Here is a 22889-nt window from a genome sequence, read left to right as displayed (position 1 = left end):
ACCCCGCCTTCCCACAGCTCCTGCTGCCCTTGGAGTAAAACCAGAACCTCTTTCTGTGGTCTGGCACAGAGAAGGTGCCCAGTGAACAAAGCAGTGATGGATGGACAGATGGAAGGATAGACAGATAGATGGCTGGATGGCTGGATGGCTGGATAGATGGATGGACGGAGGGATGAACAAAAAGGACAGATGGATGGATAGATGGATGGATGGATAAAACCATAGATGGATGGATGGATGGACAGATGGATAGATGGAAGAATGGATGGACGATGGATGGAAGGATGGACAGACAGATGGAGATGGATGAACCAATAGACGGATGAATGGGTGGACAGATGGGTGAATCATTCCACTGAAGGATGGAAGGGTGGAAGGAGGGGCCAGGGCAGGAGGCAAGTGCCCAGAAGCACCCCAGCTTGTTGAATTACAGCAAGGGCAGGCGTTTCAAGGCCACTTCTCCGGCACCGGGCTGGGCTGCCTGTAGCCGCCATTGAACTCTGACCAAGCCCTTCAGGAACCCCTCTGGTGGGCAGGCCTTGGGGGGATGACACAGACATGGCCCTGGGCACACAAGTGGACATGTGCATAAGGGGAGACCCACAGTCTCCATCCAACACACACCTATGACAGGCCGGGCCCCTTCCGGGGCTTCTCAGTTTCCCACACAGAGCTGAGGCTCAGATGAACCTGGGGCTCACAGAGGTCAGGTGGTTCGGTCAGCAAGACCCCTGGTGAGCAGCTGCCGAAATGGGGTGCAGCCAGGGCCCCCGCTCCCAGCTACCAGGCCGTCTTGCCTCCCGCACTCCCAGCAGCCTCGCTACACAGTCAGGAATCAGAGAGACACAGAGGCAAGGTCCAGGGGAACATCACTGTGTCTGGGGCGCGCACAGGTTCAAGTTAGATACAAATCTGAGACCGGAAATGGAGAGACCTCTCGCTCGGTCCCAGTAGAAGCGAGCATTAGGGGGCAGTGGTGCTGAAGGACCTCTTATTTTGGGATAGGTCCAGATTTACAAAGAGGGTTCCCACTGAGGCCACACCCAGCCGCCCCCAGGGCTCACACCTTGCATCACCAGGGTACGACTGTCGAAACTAAGGACCAACACTCCATAATGTCATCTACATAATCTACTAAAGTTCTTTTCCAGGGTTTTCCGCACATCCTCTTCCTGTTCCAGGATCCCGTCTAGGACGCCACACTATGCTTGGTGGTCATGTCTCCTTAGGCTCCTACAGACTGTGACAATTTCTCAGACATCTCCGTTTAGGATGAGCGGATGGTTTCCATGACCTTAGGTATCTACAGAAGGTCCCTCAGCAAGGGTGGTCTGGTTCGGTGAAATCTTTAAAGACCGGTGGGAAGGAACATTTGACACACACGTGTGCGTGCACACACACACACACACACACACACAGGCAAGCACACCACAAACCAAATGAACCCACTTCTTTGTGTCTAACTCCCACCCCTCCTGCCATAGGGAAGAAACGGCTGTAGGGTTCGTGGCGCTCTACCTTAGATAACGTCTCTGAAGTCCCTCACGGAATGTGACCCTAGGTATGACATTTAGTACAGCGCCCACGCTAGAGACGAGAACAGGGCCACGAGCTGCCAAGGTTCTGCTTGAAGACACTCATCCCTGGTAGCAGAGTCCCAGACTCCGGCCCCAGGCCGGGCTCCTTCCCTGCACCCCTCCGCTCCGTGGGACTTCACCTAACCCTCAAGTCAAGCCCGGTCTGGGAGGTAGGGGACGAGCACGTAAGGCCAGTGTAGGGGGCAGGGTCATCCCTCCGAGCCCCTGCCCCAGCCCCAGCTGGAGGGGCCAAACTCTGGCTGCCAGTTCACGCCCCAGCCCCCCACCGCACAACCCCGGTACACAGCAGTGCTGTGCCGTGCCGGCTGAGTGAGTTGTCAATGGACACCCTCCAGGTGCCCTGCGAGCTGCTGCCCAGCCCTCACTGTGGGAACCCTCTGCTCCCAGCCCAGGTGGTGTGGGCACCTCAGAGCTGCCGGGAGGGCAGCACTGGCTGGGGACTGGCCGGAGGGCTGGGGGTCCGGGGGTGCCAGGGAAGGGGATCTGGAGGGGTGGGCCGCAACATGTGCAGAGGCCACTTCCCAGGGCTCTGTGACCCTCCCAGAGACACCAGCTGTCCTGCTGGCAGAGTGGACACAGAGGTGTGGACAGTTTCCACTTTGTGGATGGCACGGGAAGGACCTGAGCGAACCCTGACCACGAGCTTAGCAGGTGTGGCACGCTGCTGGCTGGTTCACACTCACCGCCTTGGAGTCTAAGATCTGGGGTGTTAAGTCCTGGTCTGTGCTTACCAGGTGCCCTTAGGACAGCCCCCAGCCTCTCTGAGCGTCTGTGACTAAATTATGACAAGTGCATCTCTTTTAGGGGGCGTCGTGAGACGGTGAAGCTCCTTGCAAACCGTGAAGTGCCAGACAGTTGGGAGGGTGTATGTCTGGATTCTCAGCATCCGGGAGACTGAGCCCCCCTGACGGTGGAGGGGTCGGGGCTCTGGGTCTCTGGACTCTGGGTCTCCATCCCCAAGCCTGCAAGGAGCCTGAGGCTTGCAGAACCATGATTTGGTGATTCTCTTTAGGATATAAAATATCAAATAAAATTATGTATAGAAGCCTCGGTGTGGTGGGGGGCATGCAGGTGAGGGACTCTGAAGCCTCATTACCTTGGTGGGAAATTGCCTATGACCGCAGGAGGACCCTGGGGACGACTGCACTCCCACACATGCCCAGAAGTCATGCCACTCATTAGACTCCACACTTGCTCTGAGCCCCCCAGAGGGCACACAGCCCCAGGGTCCACAGCCTACAAGTGCGATGGGGCCGGCGTGAGCTCTGGGTGGCGGGCCACATGTCTCAGGATGGGACAGGCACGTCCCCTTTCTAGGGCTTAGCCTCCTTGTCTGCAAATGAGGAGGGACCTGGCGATCCTTCCTAGAAGTTTTCATTGCTTCTGTAATTTTATGAGTAAGTTTAAGCAGTTCACTGAGGGCACTGGCGAGGAAGGAGTCCCTGCATTCTTTTTCCTGTCCTCCTGTTTAGGACTTGGGACTCCAAGGGATGTACAGGGAGGGGATACAGTAGGAAGCAAGCTTGGGGTCAAGGGCAGTGATGTTGCCTGGCCTGAGCCAGCTCTCACCTTCCCTCTTGGGTATGGTACTGGGGGGACGTGTCCTTTCTGTGTCCCTAGAGGAGGCTGCTGGTGGGGCGTAGGGGTCAGCAGACACCAAACAGTTGGCAAAGGATTCCCATTCCCAGGACAGATTTCCCACACAGTCCATTCCCCACCCTACCCCCTGGCCCTGGAGTGTAAAACCAGAGCCCAGGGTCAGCAGCAGTCAGTCAGATTCTCGCTCTCTGCCCCCACAACACAGAGAACCGCCCTGCAGAGGTGAGGAGCAGGTTCCCCAAACCTTTCCCCCCCCTTCCATGTAAGAGTTACTATCACAGAAGATGATATGGGCTGGGAGGCACATCTGCAGAAGCAGCCGTGCACCTGACCCCAGAAAGAGCCACTGGTTCAGGCTGACGGGAAGGGCCATACTCGGTCCGCTCCCCTGCCCTCTGCATGGGCAGAGGCTAGAGATAGGGTCAGCCGGCCTCCTGCCACCTTCCCGCCAGCTTCCATTAGAAACTGAGGGTCCAGGACACAGGCCCATCCTCCAAGAGCCCCAGGGCACGAGGGGAAGGAGGCATCCTCTGGACTCCGGGCACTGGCCTTCAGCAAGCACGGACTGGGCGCCTCCTGGGTGAGGCCACTCCTGGGACCCACGGGATCACCATGGGCCACCTGCTTGCCATGGCCCAGGCCTCAGGCAGTGCTTTGAAGCTGCAGGTGCAGAGAACCCTCCAGGGGACACAAGGAAAGCTCCATGGAGGAAATCACACTTTAGCACCATCTTCAAGAGGAATGGAAAGGTGAGCAAAGGTGAGATATGCATGAGATGTGTTTGGAGAATGGGAGGTCCAGGTCCTTCAATGCAGCAGGAGGTCAGGGCATCTGGAGACTGGGAGATGCAAAAGGTCTGTCCCGTGATGATGGTCACTTGCTCTTAACAGAGAGGCACTCCACTTTTTTTTGCTCTCCCTGAACTCCTTTAAATCCACACAACACACTTGGAGGCTGCCTGGCACCCTCACCCTTCAGGCTGAAGATTTGCTGACCTCCTTCAAAGCCTCTCCTGCCCCTCCCCAGCGGGTGGCCTGGGGTCTGTCCTGTGTGTTCCCTTAGCTTCCTCTCTTCACCCGTCACCGTGTCATCGCCAGAGTCTGCAACGGGATCTGGAATGGAGCAGGTGCTTCTCTACTGGATGGAGGGAGGGAGGGTGGAGAGAAGGACGGACAGAGGGATGGACGGACGGATGGACAGACAGATGGACAAATGGATGGATGGATGGATACATGGATGGGCAGAGGGTGGATAATGGATGGATGGATGGATGGATGGATGGACAGATGGAGAGGTGTATGGACGATGTATGCATGCTTGGATCAACTGATGGACAGAGGGATGGGTATGTGGATGGTCCGATGAGTGGGTAAGTGGATGGATGGATGGAGAGATAGAAAGGTGGATAGATGATGTATGCATGGATGGACGGAGACACCTACAGTCCCAGAATTACCATGTCACACCATGCCAAGAATCACGCCAAGAACCATCTCAGATACCATCTAACCCTCATCTCACAGGTAGACAACAGAGACTCACCAGGGGGGAAATGGCTCACGTGAGGCTCGGAGCACATCGGGGGAACAGCCAGAGTCAGAGCCCAGGTTCCCATGCCAAGGCCTCTCAGGTGCCCAGGACCCTGGGGCAGTAGGTCTCTAGCAGGTGGGAGTGAGTCAAGGTCACAGCCACTGATCCAGCTCACCCATTCTCGCTCCTTGTCCTTCTGCAGAGAAAGGTCTCTGAACCCCACATCCTCTTCTCAAGGCCGGATGTCACACCCTCTAGGTCTCGTCGGGGTTCCCCTCCCCAAGATACCTCCGACTTTGGGGAGGGAGATACAGAGAGTGCACCCCTACTGGGACCCCCAAACTTCCTGCTTTCTTCCCCAGCTGCCCACCCACCCTCTGTGTGCCAGCCCCGGGAGGGGGGCCTCTGGAGGGCTGACCCTGCCATCCTCTCAGTGAGACTTTCTCTTTAATTCATTAATGTATGTGCACTAGAGATGGTGGGGGATACTGGGAACATGGGGGTACAGGGAGGAACACGGGCCAGGGAAGGGACCAAAGGCACCAGGACACTGAGCTAAAGAGGCTCTTGCTTCAAGTGGGCAAAAACCCCAGAAGCAGAGAACCCCCTCCACCACACACTGTCACCCCAGTCCCCAGCCCCAGAGGCTGACACAATGTCCCACTGGGAGGTGGTCAGGGGACAGCCCTGCCACTTCCTGCTGCTCCCCCAACCAGATTAGTGCCAAGTAACAGCAAGCCCCGCTGAGCAGGATAATGTGACCACCAGCTGCAGGGGCGGGGGTGTCCCTCAGCTCTGCAGGGCTGCCCAAGGGACACCAGCCCAGCTGTTTGGACTGGTTCTGGCCTTGTTCTTCCCGGGCCTCACTCCCCTTTCCGGAGGGGAAGGCCGCCCCCATCCCTTCCCCAAAGCTGGGGCTTTCCTATAACCCCTCAGGGAGAGGCCCCAAAGGGATTCTCACCTGGTGAGTCTGAGTGGGCTTTGGGAACAGCCTCAGGGCAAGGAGGGGGTCTCTGAGAGGGGCTGGGGGCCGCACTCTTCTGCCTGTACGGACTGGGCTGGGCCAGACAAGTGTTCTGGAGGAGACAGGCTGCAGTGTGGGGTGCTCATGTGACTCTGAACTTAGAGGAGTCGGGCCCCTGCCAGGGACCCGGACCCACCTCAAAAGATGACAGCTGTCAAGGGAGCAGACAGGCCACAGACTGGGAGGAAGTGTCTCCAAAGAGGCATCTGCTGAAGGACCGTGATCCAAATTACACAAACAACTCTTAAAACTCAGCAACAGGAAAACTAACAACCCAATTAAAAAATGGACCAAAGACCTTCACAGACCCCCTCCCCCCCCCAGCAAGAAGACAGATGGACGGCGGGTGAGCGCGTGAAAAGATGCCCCACATCCTCTGTCATCAGGGAAACGTGAATGAAAACAACCACGCGATCCGGGTACAACACGCCCACCAGAATGGGGGAAATCCAGAACGCCGGCCCCACCACACGCCGGGGAGGACGGAGAGCAGCGGCGAGCGCGTTCGTGGCTGGTGGGAAGGCAAAATGGTGCAGCCGCCTTGGAAGCCAGACGGGCAGTTTCTCACTAAACTCAGTGGGCTCCTGGCATTTGATCCGGCAGAATCATTATCGTGAAGAACCCTGGTACTTACGTAAAGATGTTGAAAACTTAGGTCCAACTGAACCCTGCACATGAAAGTTAGAGCAGCTTTAATCATAATCATTGAAATCTGGAAGCAACCAAGATGCCCTTCAGTAGGCGAATGGAAGAGCCCACTGTGGTCCATTGAGACGACGGAATATTATTCAGGGCTAAAAAGAAATGAGCTATTTAGCTATGAAAAGGTATGGAGGAACCTTAAATGCGTTATCACTACATGAAAGAAGCCAATCTGAAAAGGCTACGGAGTGTATATGATTGTATCTATATGACATTCTGGAAAAGGCAAAACTATGGAGACAGTAAAAAGATCAAAGTTTGCAGGGGGGAGGGAGAGGGAGGGATGAACGGTGGGGCACAGAGGATCTGGAGGGCAAACTACTCTGTGTGTTACTGACATGGCGGATGAAGGCCATGAGACATCTGTCCAGACCCGTATGATGGACAAGACCAACTGTGAACCTGAGCGTGAACGAGGGCTTCTGGGTGATAATGGCGCATCCACGGAGGTTCATGGATTATAACCAGTGTGCGTCCTGACTCAGGATGTCGATATAGTGGGGAGACAGTGGACATGTAGGGGCACAGGGCGCATGGGACCTCTCGGTACTTATTGCTCCATTTTGCTGGGAACCTAAAACTACTCTAAAATAAAGTCTTCATTTAAAAAAGATGCCAACTGGAGAGAGGTTGGGGAAAGTGGCCAAGAAAATGTTTCAGGCAAGGGCTGGGGGGAGTCCTAAGGGAAGGAAGAGGGAGGGATGGGGGAAGCCTGGGTCCTCACCCTCCCCTCCCCAGATTCGGGTGAGGGCAGGCTGAGGTGCTGCGCTCAGTCCTTCCCTCTCTCTCATGGCAGGCAGAGAGGAAAGAATCAATTAACTGATTAGGGCTGGCATGTCTGCGAACATCGTTCCCGGGACTAGACAGGCCTGGCAGCCAGTGGTGGTTTAATGGGCACTTTTGCTCTGACATGACACCTGGGCCAGCAGCTTCTTCCATGGCACAAGACACGCTTAAAGACGGAGGGAGGCACGGTGGGGCTGGCTCCCCAAGGCAGAGGGGCAGAGGCAGAGTGGGAAGACAAGGGCAGGTGTTCGTTGCTGGGCCACCTCCCGGGTCAAGACTCAGGCCACATTTATGCTGTCTGTCCCTGGGTAACCAGAGCGGGGCACATCAGTGTTGGCGGGGAGACCCGCTTCCAGCCTCTGAACCCTGGGGGCCTTGTGGGTCTGTGGAGGCCCCTTGCCTTCCAGTTCTCATACTCCAGGATCTGTGATTTTGAGTGAAATTCACATGTCAGAATCTATCCATTGTTTTTTCTTTTTTAAAAGATTTTGAGAGAGAGAGATGGAGACAGTGCAAGGGAGAGAGTGGGGGCAGAGGGAACAAGCAGATTCCACACCCAGCGCAGAGCCCGACACGGGGCTCGATTCCACGACCCTGAGATCACAACCTGAGCTGAAATTAAGAATCGAATGCTTAACCGACTGATCCCCCCCCCCCCCGGAGCCCCTGGACTGTTTTCAAATGCCCACCCACTCAAGGGTGTCTCACACCAGAGAACAGGACTGCTCAGAGAGGGGCAGGCATCACCTCTGGTCACAGAGCTTAACAGGGGCACAGCAGGGACACAGATCCAGTCCCCCAGTCCCACCACAGCCACCTGCCTGGGCTGTCTCCTGGGGCCCAGGTGCTCACCTCCCCAACCCGTTGGCATACACTTCCCGGACAGTCTATCCAGCCGTGCTGGTCTCCTGCCCACCTTAGGGGACCGAGTCTGGTTTCTTTTGGACACAGCTGCTGAGTGAAGTAGCCAGTCCCTCACATCCACTCCCCCCCCCCCGGAGGCCTGGACAGGAGGCAGAATCTGGGCTTGGTTGGGTAAAAAAATCCGAAGCTACAGTGACCATTAAACCGGCGGCGGGGGGGGGGGGGATGGGCAGCAGGGAGCACAATCCTGTCTATGCTGCTTGTATGACATGGGCTCAGGTCTGTAGTGAGGGGAGCCCCCCAAAGAGTGCCGATGGGGGATGGGGCTCAGCTGGTCTCTGCATCCCGTTCCCCTCCAGGCCGGGTGCGCCTGTACACCATGGGAGGGCAGAGGCCATGAAGTCGTTCCAAAAGGCTCCCTGGTCTCCTCCAGGTTCTTGGTCAGAAGGGAGAGAAAGGAAAGGACACACATATTTTGAGCCATTCAGCATGCCAGAGACTGTGCTGTTTGCTGTTTACATTATTTTAATTGCAACTGACCAGATAATTTGAGATATTATTGGCCCATTCTATAGAGTGAGGAAACGGAGGCTCAGAGTAGTTAAGTCACGTGCCGGTGTCGCCGAGCGAGGAAGTGGCCATGGTGATATTCATGCCTGGGCCCTGTGCCCTCCCTGCGCCCCAGAGCTTGCAGGATTCCAGTGATGCTCCCACCGGGGGTGGGCAGAGGCCCCCAATGCTTGGCCTTGGTTTTCCATGCCTCCCCGAGCAGCCGCTCCTGCCAGCGCGGCATCATGCCTAGCATCCCAGCAGCTTCCTCGGCACGGGGCGATCACACCCCCTAGGGCAGGCACATAATCGCCATCTTATTTTGGAATATTCTGGAATACCGACACTGATGCCCAAGGTCCACGGGGCACAGGAACCGGGAGTGTCGGGTTTTGCCTGCCTGCCACTCTCCTATCAGCTCTCCGCAGCCCAGGCTTGCTGGGGCTCCTGGTGGCTGCCTCACTGCGCTCCGAGGGCCACGTGCCTGTTCCCTGGGGAGGATGTGTCTGGGGTGGACATGGCCTGGGGCCTGGCCCTGTCCTGGGGACCCTGGAGGGAGATCAGGCTTCCCTTTCACCAAGCAAATATCTAGCTTTCGTGTGACTGAAGCCTCTGCCCATATGCTTGGCTCTGCTGCCGTCCGGAGCTCCGCTAGTCTCAGGCAGCCGCCTCCTGGCCTCAGGGACGGGCCCAGATGCCCCAAGACGTGTCACACACACACCAGCAGCTATTTCCAGCTTTCCCCTCCTCAGCACCCCGGACTTCAGGGATGACCCCAGTTCCCGCCTGAAGAGACACATCAAGGACTCCTGTCTCCGTGATGCCATCGGCCTTCTCACTGTCCACAAAGACACTGGGCACCAGGAGTCCCAGCCCAGCCTGGCTGCCAGCTGATAAAGGAACGATTTCCCTGCCAAAGGGGGAACCAGCAAGCAGCAGTCTTCCTTGGTGACGAAGCTCTGAGGCTGACAGGAGGAGCGGAGCAGGGGAGCAGGAAGGGCGCAAAGGAGAGACGATGGGAAGAGAGGAGGTGGCCCTCTCCACCAGGCAGCCTTCTCTGATTACTACAGAGCAGGGAGCCAGCCACCGGAGGCCAGTTATTGCTGGAGAAAGCTTCCCGCAGCATCATCACTCGGGACTCTGTGGGTGCTCTTTGTCCTTTAGCTTGTACTTGATTAAGTAATTTTTACTCAAGTATTTCGATTCTTCATTCGTTCACCCAAAAACCATTCATTCTCTGGGAGCCTAGCAAGTGCAGGGCACTGTGAAAGAAGGTTCAGCCCCTGCCCTCACTTTGTTCACGGACCAGGGAAAGAGGGTGAACACACACAGGATCTGGATAAGGCACTCTGTAGTGCTACTGGGGGGGCAGCAGGGTCAATCACCCTGGAGGCATCAGGGAAGGCTTCCTGGAAGAGAGGGTATCCAAGCCCTGAAGGACAGGTGGGAGTCAGCCAAGCAGAGATGGGGGCATGCTTTAGAGGGAGGGGAGGCACGTGCCACCGGAGGCCAGAGGGAACATGGCAGGTCCCAGTTGCTAGGGTGTGCGGTGGCCAGGGGGGCAGGCAGGGATCAGGGGACAGTTTGGGGAAGAGGGGCTCAGGAGGTAGCTGAGTTAATGGGAAAGTAATAACGGTTTTAGCAGGTGACAGACCAGATTCCTGCACTGGGAAGATCATTCTGGCGGTAACGTGGAGACTGGACAGGGGAGGCCAGCCGGGCCACTATGACAACGAGCAGGGAGGGAGGTGGTGGTGGCCACATGGAGATGCGTGCAGAGAGGACAGAGACAGGCGCGTGAATTCACGACCCCTGGGAGGGGAAGAAGGTAGAACGGAAGGTGTCTGGTGACTGGCTGGAAGTGGCCCGAGACGGAGGAGGGCTTCTGGCTCGACCCCCCCGAAATAGGGAACCCCAGAGACGGGGCCCACCCGGGGAGGGAGTCCACGTGCTCTTGCCTGGCACACTGCAGCTGGCTTGCACCAGTTCCCAAAAGCTCACCCTGCACCCCTCTTCCCAGCTCTGTGCTCAGTAACGTAAGGGTGGTGGCCTGACGTCGGCCACGGTGGGCCATGGACGCCACAGAGACTGGCAGATGCACCAATGAGCCCAGGGTCGGCTGACGACATTCAGCAGTACGGCGCGGCACGGTCCCTCCGCTCTACCTTCAAGTGGCAGGAAGGCAGCGGGAAGGTGGACAACGGCTCTGTGCTCAGGAGGGTCAGCTGGGCGAGATAGGGCTTATTATTATTATTATTACTATTATTATTTTTGGAAGGTAGAGAAAATGACAGGGAGGGGGAGAGGGACAGAAGCGCAGGGAACAATCTTTTTTTTTTTTAAGATTTTATTTATTTATTTGACGGGGAGAGAGAGATGGGGGAAAGGGAACACGAGCAGGGAGAGTAGGAGACGGAGAAGCAGGCTTCCTGCTGAGTAGGGAGCCCGATGCGGGGCTGGATCCCAGGACCCTGGGATGAAGGTAGATGCTTAACGACTGAGCCACCCAGGCGCCCCGGGAAGGGGGAGAATCTTAAGCAGACTCCGTGCCCAGATCCTGGGTGAGTTTTCCTTGCTCGACTGTAAGCTATCTGAGGATGAAAACAAGTGTCTAACTCATGGCCTTCCCCCCAGCACCCTGAGAGTGCTAGGCAAACAGGAGCAACTCTGAATGTTTGGCAAATGAAGGAATGAGTGAATGAAAGAATGAACAAGGGAATGAATGAGTACATGCGTGCACCTGTGCCCCTCTATGGGTGGGCTGCTGTCTTAGACTCTACGCACCCAGAATCCCTGGACTCGCCAGAGTGAGGGGCCAGCACAGGCTACTCAGTAAGTCTCCTGGAAGATGGTCAGGAAGAGGACTGAGCAAAGAAAGGCACAGGACAAGGGTCCTCACAGTGTGACCTTGGGCAAGCTACAGAATGTCTCTGAGCCTCAGTTTTGTCAATCTATCAAACATAGATGATGATTCCTACTTCGCAGGGTAGAGAGAATCACACTGGATCAGGTGAGATTCCTGGCACATAGTAGGTGCTCAGCTAACACCCGCCCTCCTGCTGTTGTGCACCGCATCACTGGGGGACTGCGCCCTCTGCTTCTGAGGTGCCAGGTCAACGGACATTTTGCTGCACCATCCAGTCCCTCTCGCCACGGCTCCTTTCTTCCATGACCTGTCGAGCTCTTTTCTGGTCTAGTGCCCTGGTTATTTCTCTATCAAGGTGAGCCAGCCTGCCTTAAAAATATGACTGATGGAGATGTGGCTAAAATGACTCAAGCTGAAACGGACACAGTAGGGGCCAGGGGAGGGGAGGTGGCTGGCTGAAGGGGTTGGGGGCCATGGCTGTCCCTGGCCTCCCAGCTACTCTGCTCTAGGGTTAATGGTTCTGTAATTTATTCTGCTAGATGCTGCATTCCCAGGACAGGGCCCTAAGCTTCTACCCTTTGCCCAGCTGGGAAATAGCTCAATTACTACAAAATTAGGTACTGCCCCATGTGGATGGACCAGCATAAAATGATCAGCACAGTGGACTGGGCATGAGCTGCCACTTGTCTGGAGAGACGGAGAGGTATAGTTCAGAGAGTGGCTGGACACAGCAACCTCTCCTGGGCAGTAATCTCTCCCACCCTCGTCCCCACGGTGCGTATACCACCTGTCTCTCTTCCTGGGATGTTTGCAGGGCAGATGGATAGCCAGAGTCCAACCAGGAAAGCAGAAATGACTTGCTCTATCAGCACAGAAGGAATTTGCTACAGGAAGCTGGTTACAGGTGACAGGACAGCAGAGAAGCCAAATGGGGACCAGGGAGGGACCCAGAGAGTAGCAACCCCGGAAAACTCTACCATCCTGGGCTGAAGGGTCCGGGAGGAAAGGGGGGTTGTCTGAGCACACAGGAGATCACCATGGGTAGCTAGGACAGGGCACTCTGTCTAGCAGGAGCTGGAGTCAGAAATGAAACAGAGCTGCTTTGAGGGATGCCAGTAGAGGCAGAAAGAAGGGTGTGCATCCTGGCTTCTCTTCCTCCACCTGTGATCTCTTGCCTGAGCCTCCCACTGGCCAAACCCAGCCTGGGCCAGCTGACCTGGGAGCCTGGGAAACCAGCAAGACAGCCCCCCTGGGATACGGGACAGAACAGAGGAAACACTGGAAAGGATTCTGGGGGCAACAGCCTGGGAATGGCATAGGAATGGCACAGTCAAGATGGTCGCTCTGTATGCCACAGAGCATACAAACCAGGGATGCTGCCCTGCTTTCCTTCCTGCCCAGTGCCCAGGGCTCATCTGACAATGCTGGACAATGGCGTTTGGCTCCTTCCCAGCTCCTGGAGCCTTGGTGATGAATGCTCCAAAGCTCCCACCCCCAGCCCGATTCATCAGGCTCCCAGTGGCAGGCTGCACAGCCAGAGACCTTGCCCACCAGGAGCTTAATCTCCCAGACAAAGAACAGAAATGCAGCCTGAGCCAGGGAGACATATAACACATCAAGGGCAGGTACCAACTGTCTGAGTCAGCCGAGGAGCCTCGCAGCTCCTGCCAGGAACAGAGATGGAGCTGTCTTTGGTTTGCTCCCTTCCCACCACCCCTGGCATGGGGCGGGTGCCTGGAAAGGAAACTCACAGCTTTTCCAGCCTGTTCTGCACTCCCCGGTCCTGTTACTCCCTACCTAACCCTATCAGAGCCTTAACTTTCTCCCTCCCACCCTTCCTCAGCAAGCTAAAGGCTCAACTGAAAGGCTCCACTGCACCCATTATGCTGGAAGCTATGGATGCCACAGGGGGCAAGCCGGCCACGGTCCCTGTCCTCATGGTGCTTGCACGCACAGCCCCACAACCTTCCTTGGCTGCCCCACGAGGGCGGGAAGAACTTCAGGAGGTCTGCCCACCCCGCTGCTTTCCAAACTCGGATTTCCGAGGCCCAGGCATCCTCCAGACGCACGTCCAGGCTTCCATCTCCCCCAACCCCTTCCAAGGGAGGAGGAGATTGGAGAGGAGAGCGGGTGGGAGGGCCCTAGATTTGGAGGATTATGATTGGCTGCCGCCAGGCTGACAGATAACCAAGGAGACCAATCGAGTCCACTAGGCAGCCAGGGTGCTTGCCAGCCCGGTGTCAGAGGCAGATGCCACAGCAGTCCCCGCTCCTGGCCGCCCCCGCCCCTCGGCCAGCCCCCCCCCCGCCCCCACCCGTCACGAGCCCAGCTCTAAATCTCTCTGACATAAAATATCGTCGGAGAGCCGCAGCACAGAGAGATTAAAAAACAATAAAGAGAAAGCTAAACTCTCGACTATAATTACCAGCCTCTAGCCGGCAGCAGCAAAAACGCACTAAAATTTTAATAGGAACCACTGCATTTAATTTAACGACACATTTTTTCAATTACCAGAATAATTGTTTTATTCATAAAATGAGTTTCAATAAAGAGGGTAATTTTCCTTTGTTTTTATTATTCATTTGTGCAACATATTTGAGATAGAATTCCCTCATGTTAAGGCAGCTTGGAGAGGACTCAGGACATCTGTGTCACGAGTGAAATCAGAGGGGGCAAGGGACGCGAGGAGGTGGCCATCCACCTGGCCCGGCGATGACCGAGAGCTCTCCGCCAGGGCACCAACTTGTGCCCCCCGGAGAACCTTGCAGAAGTGCACCTGTTCACTCTGCCAGACTCATCCAACCCCTCCTGCCAGCATCCAGCGTCCACCCGGCTGAGTTCCCCATGGCCACAGGAAAGGGGAAGCTAGAGATGCAGCTCCTTCTGTACCCATGGAGGGAGGCAGAAGCTTAGGTCCTCCAACAAAATCATCCTGCTACACTCTAACACAGCCAAAGCCCAGGGCCACCTGGAGGACAGATTAAAGGTGAACAGAAACCGCACGCTGAGGATAGCCTGTTGCTACAGAGCTGAGAGCAGGCTTCACTTACAGACCCCTGGGCCTCTGTCCCTGCCCTCCCACCAGCCAGCCAGACAATTCTGATGACCAGCACTTCCCGGTGCCTGTCCCCTGGTGCCTGTCCCCTGTCCCCTGGACGAGCCCCGCACCCAATGGAGCAGGTAGTGTGGTTCCACCCACCCCGGACAGGGGAGGCTGTGGCTCAAACAGATTAAGCAACTTGTCCCAGATCTCACCAACAGGACCTGGGGAACAGGATTTGCACCCGGCCAGGCTGTCCTGACCCCAGAGCCTCAGAGGACACAGCCACCAGTACTAACCAGTGTGCCCCCCGCTGGCCTCGGGGTCTGCTGCTTCTCAGGGAGTCAACGCGTGTGCACTTCTCACTCTGGCTTTGTTTACGTTGTTCTCCAAGTTCTCCCCTTGGCAAGCTCTTAACTCAAGAGCCTAACCCTGCGCCTCCAGCTGGCACTCAGAGCCAGCCTGTCTGGACAGGGACAGACTCAGGGCTGTCTGCGTCCTGGGTTCTTGCAGTGTCCCAAATCCAACCCGTGGGGCCTGGTGCCAGCTTCCAGGCCACAGAGTCCACTTGTTGCTCAAGTGGATGGACAGATGCAGAGGCCGGGGGTGAAGGGCCAGAGGGTACCCAGATCCGGGGACAGAGGTGATACTGAGCAGAGAGCCCACTCTGCGGCATCCGTTGATCCTGAACTCCGTAAGAGTCAAGAGGGGAGACACGGGCCACTGGGGGCCAGTGTGGGAACCCGAGGCTGCTTCCAGTAGGGAACTGATAATGGTGAACACTTTTCCACGTCAAGGGCTTTATGCACACATTATCTCTTTAATCCCCATGGCTACCCTGGAAAGTGGATGTTACTATTTTCCTGATAAAGATGAGGAAATCGAGGCCTCAAAAGGTCAAATGAGCCTTGTCCAAGGTCCCTGAGCTAGTGCGCAGTCTCGCAGGGACCACCCCAACCCTCTGCTGGGTGCAGACCCTCATACTGTGGGGTTTCTCCCCCAGGGAGCTGCCTCCCCAAAAGACAGGATGGCAGGAGGACGGACAGGAGAGGGCAGAGAGGAGGGTGTCATGCTCACCCCAGAGCCAAGGTACTGGCCACACCACCCAGCATACCCATGCCCTCGCTCCTTGGGCCTGTGGCCCCTGCTTGCCACTCCCCTGCAGGTACGGCCCCAGCCCTCTGTCTCCTTCCAGCAAAGGCCTTGACCCAGGGGCACCCATCACCCCCTTCCTGAGGGGTATGGATGCAGGGGCGCATCCTGCTCTGGCCTGAAGCCTCCGTTTTCCTTGAGTCCTTTGGGAAGTTCCCAATACAGGGAGAAGAAAGGACACAGGAGTGGTGGCTTCTCAGGATGGCTCCCGGCTCCTACCCCAAGTGCGGGCTAATCTCCAGAAGCCCTCTTTGCAGAGGAACATTTGGTGGTCCCCACATGTCCTCCCGGAACCCCGGCTCCTTCTCAGTGGGGGCATGTCCTCCAGTGGGGGAGGGACAGGAGGACAGATGATGGGTTGCTAGGAGTGCTGGGGCCCTGAACTCACGTGGCGAGAGGTTTTATGTCCTTCATGTGGGGCCGGGACCACTGTGCCTCCCTCAGGAGCAGCCACACTGCTCCTTGCCTCCCAACAGCCTGACTCCAGGCCTCCTGCTGTGGGGGCCTCCCGGGGGCCTTGGGGTCAGGGGACTTCAAAAATGTCCTGGGCAGGGAGCTTGGGGGCTCAGTGTGGCCACTCTTGGTTTTGGCTCAGGTCATGATCTCAGGGTCCTGGGATCAAGCCAGCCCCCCACCATGCTCCCAGGCTCTGTACTCAGCAGGGAGTCTGCTTGGGATCTCTCTCCCTCTCCCTCTACCCCTCCCCACTCCTGCGTGCTCTCTCTCTTGAATAAATAAAAATAAAATTAAAAAAAAAATGCCCTGAGGACTCGCATGCCAGCCTATGGCCCTCATCAGGCTGGTCTTGCTCTCAGGTCTTCTGCTTCCTCCACGGGGCTCTCCCCATGGCCTTGGACAGGACCAAGTTGTCCTTGCCCTTGGAAGCCCCACGCTTTGCAAGATGCTAGGCACGTAGGAGTGGTTGATCAGTAATTGACATAACAGCAGGGCACAGTCCTATGTCTAAGCTCTAGGAACCCTCATCTCTGATTACGACAGTGTTTGGAGACAGGGCCTTTACAGCAGTGATTACTGCTGTAAGTGTAAATGGGGTCATTGACATGGACCCTAATCCAATCAATGTCCTAGAAGAAGACAGGGTCACAGACATGCATGGAGGGTATGTGGAGACACGGGGAGAAGACGGCCATCTACACACCAAAGAGAAAGGCCTGGGATAGATCCTTCCCTACTGGCTCCCGGAAGGAAGCAGCCGCGTTGATACCTTGATGTTGACCTCTGAGCCTCCGAAACTGGGAGAAAATAAATTTCTGCTGATGTTACAGCATCTCTAGCAAACGATTATGCATATTTTTATACCTATCTCTTCCCTTCCTTGGAATCTGTCTTCTTCCTTCTTGGCAAATATGAGCTCTCCATGTCCAGTGCTGACTTGTAGCCCTCCTTTCCCAAGAAGCCCGTCCTGATTACAGCCACTCATTCCACTGCAACTCTGTGGGGCTCTCGGTGTCCTGTTTGTGGGGGATGGATTTACACTTCCTCCGGGGTTGTTCTGTATGTGTTACTAAGTCAGCTGGGTGTGGGTTTTAGTCCAGGATTGGAGCTGTCACTTTCCGCTGCCAGGCCTACATCTCTTCCATCTCCAGGATCCCCTCCATGGGCTTTGAACTCATGTGGGGGCTCGGCCTCTAGACTGGCCGGGGATCCAGACTGGGAGGAAAAAGGAATGGGGAGCTTTTCTTGGTTTGTCCCTCTGATGGTGCCAATGTCCTTCCCACCCGAGTTAATGCAAGAACATTTAGGTGCCTGCGTGCCAGCCCTGACCTAGGCCTTGCCCCCCGCACCCAGAAGCTCTGTATGCAGCAGGTGACACTGTGGGGACAGAGAGAGTAGAATTCTGGAGAAGCAGCAGGGTCTGCAGACATGAGCCAGGGAGGGTCACATGGAGGACTCCAGTGTTAACCTGGCCTTGAAGGGGGTGGGACCTGAACTGGTTGAGGGCGGGAGGAAGCACATGGGGGAGGGGTGGACAGCAGCTGGTGTGAAGATGTGCCACAGGGATGGGGAAGGAGCACGCTGGGAGTGGTACGTCAGACCTTGGGCTCCATGCGGCCGGTACCCTCCTGTCTCCTGAGGATGCTGAAGCCCAGCGGAGGAAGGAGCTCGCCCAAGGTCGCTGGGCTTGCCAGGTCAGTGTCCTGGACCTCAGAAGGCACTTGAAGGTCACTGTTCCAACCCCCACGATCAGGTGGGCATGGCTGGGCTCACCCTGATCTCCCTGTCTCCTTCTGCCTCAAAGTCCTGGGGCTCAACTGGGCAGGGCAAGGAAGGGTGCAAGTGCAGGGGAGAGGGGAGAGGGACAGCCAAGGCGCCAAGATCACAGAAGCAGCAGATGTCGGCGGATTAGCGGCTCTGCTTTCCAAAGCTGCCTGAGCCACTTAATATTCTGCAGACGGAACTGCTTCCCGTTCATAAAAAGCAAACACTGAAATGCTGCAGACTCCAAACACCTGGGGAGGACTGGAGCTCTGCACCTCACACCTTGGGAGGGGGGTCCAGGGAACGAGGCATAGGGCAAGAGGGAGAAGGGGGAGTCAGTCCTCTGGCTGGCCAAAAGCAGCAGGCCGTCCCCACAGGGAGGGAGGCTTGTGGAGCTGCTGAGGACCCGGAGGATCAGAGGCTCCAGAGAAACGTCCAGGGCTCTAAGACACCAGGCCACTGCCCGTGGGCCCTGGGAATGGGGCAGATGGTTGGCAGAGCGATGGCACTCAGCAGAAATCCCCTCTAGGAAATGACACATTCAGGGACCATTCCTCTCCCTCTTTGTAATTTTTAAAGCAGGCTCCATGCTGGGCATGGGCTTGAACTCACAACCCCGAGATCAAGACCTGAGCTGAGATCCAGAGTCAGAGCTTAACGATCGAGCCATCTGGCAGGGCCCCATTCCTCTCCCTCTTACTAAAGCCAGACCCGAGGGATGGAGGCAGTCACCGAGGTGGGTCAACCACAAGAGAAGTGGCAGATTCTTTCTAAACAAACAGATCACTAGAGCAAAACAGCACAGAGCTTTAGTTAGACAGTACAGATAATTCCAAGAGGCCAGCGAGCTTTCACTATATGAGCTTTTTTTTTTTTTTTTTAAATAAAGGGAAGACGGTGCTCTTGGATGAGACAGAGCTCACCTTATCCAGACAGGAAGCAGAAGAGCTCTCTCGCACACACTCATCTCAAGAACCAGGAGCGGCTGGGCACGGCCTAGAACAGACGACACCATCTCGGGGTGCTGGCTGGGCCAGCGCTTGTGGCTGGGATTTACGCCCCGTGACTCATTTCTCGGATGGGCATTCACGTTTGCCCTACACAGGGCTTTGCTTTCAAACGTGCATGTTCTGAAAAATATTTGCTACTTCTTGCGCAGTTGTTATTTTTGTGTGGTTGTTCCATTTTTGTCCCCTTTGGGAGCCTGTTCCCGGTTTTGAAAGGGATTTCGTGAGGGGTGATAACAGCGCGCTGGCACTGGGCAGAGCAGGGAGGCTGCCCGGACCGGCACTGGAGCCAGACTCCTGGGTTCACACCAAAGCTCTGCCACATACAACCTCGGAGCCTTTGTGAGGGGGAAAGGTTTGCTAAGCTCAGTTTCCTTATCTGTACAATGGGAATAACGGTAATGCCTGGCTCATATGTGGCCACGTGACTGAAGCCCATGAAATAACTCAGCACCCAGTGCACAGTCAACGGGCACCAGCTGGCTGGGCTGAAGGAGGCCCAAGCGTGCCCGGACTCAGAACCAACGCCTGCTGGGAGCTGCTGAACCCAGAAAGAATCGTCTTTCTCCTCTTCTTTCTCTCCCTTTCTTTCCTTCCTTCCTTCTTCCTCCCTTCCTTCCTTCCTTCAAGGCAGGGACGCTGCAGGTCAGCTGTGAAGGGTGAAAACCCAGAGTCCCGCCTATGAACTGAGAAGGAAAGACTTTCAGTCCCGGGGCCTCATCGGGCAGACGCTGGAGGAGCCCGTGACCTGAGAACGCGTGCACACGATTAGCTCAGCATATGGTTCCACCACGTTTCCTCTGGAACCTTCCATTAATGACAATGACCTTGTCCAGACAAAGACAGAAAAGGACTAGGATGCCTTAGTCTGAAATGAACTTCAGTAGGAGGGAGAGGAAAAAATGGAAGGAAAAACCAGGACAATAACCAAGCCCATTTCTTATACGCATATCATGCTTTAAAATGTCCAAGCACTTTGATATCAACTCTATCTCCTTGAAGTTCACAGTCTGGGAACTATCGGCCCATCAGACAAGAGGAAGAAACCAAAGCCCAAAGAGACAAGGTGCCCCTCCCATGGCCACCTGTGGTATTAGGGGCTGAGCTCATAGGACTTGGGTGGCGTTGAACCATGTGTCATTTCTACCAAGACCCTGGAGGGAAGGCTGCTGGTTGGGGTTTTGACCCTCCCCACGGTGGAGGTTCCTGACTCTGACTCCAGGAGCCGTGGGTCCTAAGAGATGAGATCAGGTCCGCCTGCCTCCTGCCTCTGGCAGCCGGCGGCCTGGCTCCCGGCACGGGGTTTCATTTCAAAGGATGGAAAGTCAGCCAAGAAATGTGAGATAGGAAAACACCCATGAGAAGGTAAGTGTGAGCCGTTGCACTCCTCTTCTCTGTGGGGAGAGAGAGAAGTCAAATGGTGCTTTGGTCCACAGCTTAACAGCAGTTCCCACCGGCCCCTGCCCCCTCCCCAGGCTCCACACGCAGAGGCCAGGCCCAGGACGTACGTGTCCCAGTCCAAAGGGGATTTGAGGGACGTGGCTGGTTATTTAATCTGTGAGCATCTGACCCATGGTAGCGATGCTGTCAAGGTGCAGAGAGAGGCGGAGGGTGGGGGCAGAGGCCAAGGCTGACGGGGGGGCAGAGGGACCCCAGGGGCAAGATGATGGCCTGCCACAGAGGCCACATGCTCAGGACCCTGGGTTGAACTTTGACCTCCTTGAGCCTTGAGTTTACTCACTGCTGAAGGACAGAGGACAACACTACATCCATCAGACTGTCTCTGAGGACCGAACGGGGTAACGTATGCAAAGCAGTTGGCACAGTGTCTGGCACAGAGCAAGGAGGTGATAAATGGAAAATAATATAATTTAGTATGATATAATATAATATAATGCAACATCATATAATATATTACGTTATAATGTGCGTTATAATTCTTCGCGTGGGCTCTTGAGCTTGAGAACTTTCTGCTGACACAGGTGGAGGGGAAGGGGCGGGTGGGAGGAGCCGCAGCTGAGTCCAAGGCCTGTGCCCTAAGCGGGATGGCAGGAAGGGGGGAGGCAGTCTCCCCACTCTCTGGCGGCACCTGCTCAGGCCCCCCCTCCCCTTTTCTCCTAGTCTATAAGTTTCGAGATAGCCTGATGGCTTTCCCACCTGCCAAGGGCCTCCCCACAGCCAGGTGAATCAACTCAGGGGGAGGGTCAGGTAAGGTCGGCCTCTCAGCCCTTCTTTCTGGGCACACCTCCCTGCCCTACTAGAGACAGGAGCCCCTAAACATCTGCGCTCGAGTCATGATGCCACAAAGACTTTGCTTAAAGGAAACGCAAGAGAGGACGAGACAGCTCAAACCCTTTAGTGGTGGGTGATTCCCCCAAAGGCTGGGCACCGCTAACTGCCACTACCCCTTCGTGGGCATCTCCTCTTGGCCTTTAGTCAGCGTGGAGGATTGGGAGGGGTGTCCTGGAGGTTGTCATGCGGTAGAGATCTATGCCCCCGAGTCCTGCCTCAGCCCTGAAAGACAGCCCTTGAAAGACAACAGAACACAGAGAACAAGCATGAGCTCCGGAGCCACGCAGACCAGGGCCTGCATCTGAGCCAAAGCTCCCACTTGCCAGCCAGGACTTGTTGCAGGAGCTAGGACACCGCTAGGGGTCAGGAAGCGGGTGCAGGATGGTGACTACGGGCCAGACAGGGCACAGCAGCATTCCAGGCACCCCTGCCTCCCTGTACTGCCCACGAGGTCCACTTTACTCCTGCTCCCTCTGCCCAGATTTGAGGCGATCTGGTGAGTGCTCCACCCCAGACTCCCGCCTGGGCATTTCTAGCCACCCCTGCGATGGGGCCAAGGGAGGGGCTGGGGAACTATTTTGGGTCTGGAAAGAGGGCTGTGGTGGGCATGCAAGGAAGGCAAGAAAGGGATTGGCAGGGCAGGCCCCCTCCTTCTGGCTCCTTCCACCCACAAGAGCCACCTTGCCTGTGGTCAGTCCCCAGTCTGGCCTCCACATAAATGATGAAGCCAAGAGGGAAGTGGGAGGTGGAGAAGAGAGACAGAAACAGGGGCTGGGATAGGGAGAGGAGAGGTTAAGCCAGGGCCTGGGAGGTCCCCAGATGGTGAAGCAGCTTCAGAGAAATAGCCAGGGAAACATGGTTCTCTGGGCTGCCACGGAGAAGAAGTCAGATTCCTGCTTCAGGTCGTACTGTGTGGTTGTTGTCATGGATCCTAAAGGGGCATGTCACAGGGGTCATTTGGGGGCACTCAGGATCACTGTGCCATGGGGACCTTCTTCCTGTGTGTAGGGCTCAGGGTCTGCCTCCCATGGCCACAAGACTGGACTTGGAGCAACTGGTCTAAGGGAGGAAGCCAGGGGGCAGCCTGGAACTGTCGAGACCCCTGGGCTGGCTGCTTCCAGACTGAGTCTCTGCTCATTAGGACTCTTTCTTCTAGGGCCAGGATCAGGGTGAGGAAAGTAAGGAAAGGGTGCAACGTTTAAGGGAGGGAGGTGCCGAAAATCTTAGTTGAGGTAAATAATATTTTAATGTGACATTTCACAAACCACAAATGAACATGAGAAATTCCACAATGAACAAAATAATCAAAATGTTACATAAAGTCAGGCTCCGGCAGGGCCAGGACTGGGGGAGGCGAGGACAGTCAGCCGTACAAGTGCAAGGTCAGATCTCCTCTTCATTGAACATTTTTATGTTTTGTTCGTTGTGAAATTGTGACTTTAGCTTGGGTTTTTAAAAAATATTGCCCTGATGGGGCGCCTGGGTGGCTCAGTGGGTTAAAGCCTCTGCGTTCGGCTCAGGTCATGATCCCAGGGTCCTGGGATTGAGCCCCACATCGCATCGGGCTCTCTGCTCAGCAGGGAGCCTGCTTCCTCCTCTCTCTCTCTGCCTGCCTCTCTGCCTACTTGTGATCTCCGTCTGCCAAATAAATAAAATCTTT

General features: G+C 55.9%; 1 protein-coding gene across 1 annotated transcript in view; it reads right to left on the bottom strand.

The window, feature by feature from the left end:
* The window catches only part of SDK2 (sidekick cell adhesion molecule 2), a 245342-nt gene that overhangs the window by 157421 nt on the left and 65032 nt on the right, over positions 1–22889 (bottom strand). The window lies entirely within an intron of this gene.

This window comes from Lontra canadensis, unplaced genomic scaffold (assembly GCF_010015895.1).
Source record: "Lontra canadensis isolate GAN:19392208 unplaced genomic scaffold, GSC_riverotter_1.0 scaffold41, whole genome shotgun sequence".
In the NCBI taxonomy this organism is placed as follows: domain Eukaryota; kingdom Metazoa; phylum Chordata; class Mammalia; order Carnivora; family Mustelidae; genus Lontra; species Lontra canadensis.
This window is presented reverse-complemented; position numbering and strand designations above follow the sequence as displayed.